Source organism: Nematolebias whitei, chromosome 14 (assembly GCF_014905685.2).
Source record: "Nematolebias whitei isolate Nwh7 chromosome 14, NemWhi1, whole genome shotgun sequence".
In the NCBI taxonomy this organism is placed as follows: Eukaryota; Metazoa; Chordata; class Actinopteri; order Cyprinodontiformes; family Rivulidae; genus Nematolebias; species Nematolebias whitei.
The window spans coordinates 14049424-14049948 of record NC_056511.1 but is presented as its reverse complement, the minus strand read 5'-3'; positions in this window follow the sequence as shown (position 1 = coordinate 14049948).

The window sequence follows — 525 nt, the reverse complement described above, 5'->3', positions numbered from 1 at the left end:
TGTGTGTGTGTGTGTGTGTGTGTGTGTGTGTGTGTGTGTGTGTGTGTATGTATGTGTGTGTATTAGCACACAGGATTGTCATTGTCCTCTGTGCATAATATAACTCAGAGAGGTGCAGTCCCATGATGTGGTGTTGGATAATTTTAGATCCAACACCAACCCACACACACACACTCAACACTGACCCAGACAGAACCAGACCAGGCTACACACTAATTACATGCCTGAAATTAAATATAATATCATCCAACGGTTTGACTATGGAAATAGAAATGGAAAGCCAAGTCAGGGCTGTGTCCATTCGTCTGACTTTTGCTTTTATTATATTACCGTTAATGCTGCTGAATTTCTTATGTGCATGTATGTTTTGATGTTTGCATGTGTGCAAAATAAAATGTGAAAACAAAACAGTCAGACAGAAGGAAAGGATTGGAAAATAAGCTAATATGTTCTCAGCTGTGTTACAACACAAATCAGTTACTGGTGCAACAATTAAAGGCCCCTGAATGCATCACTGATTTGTTG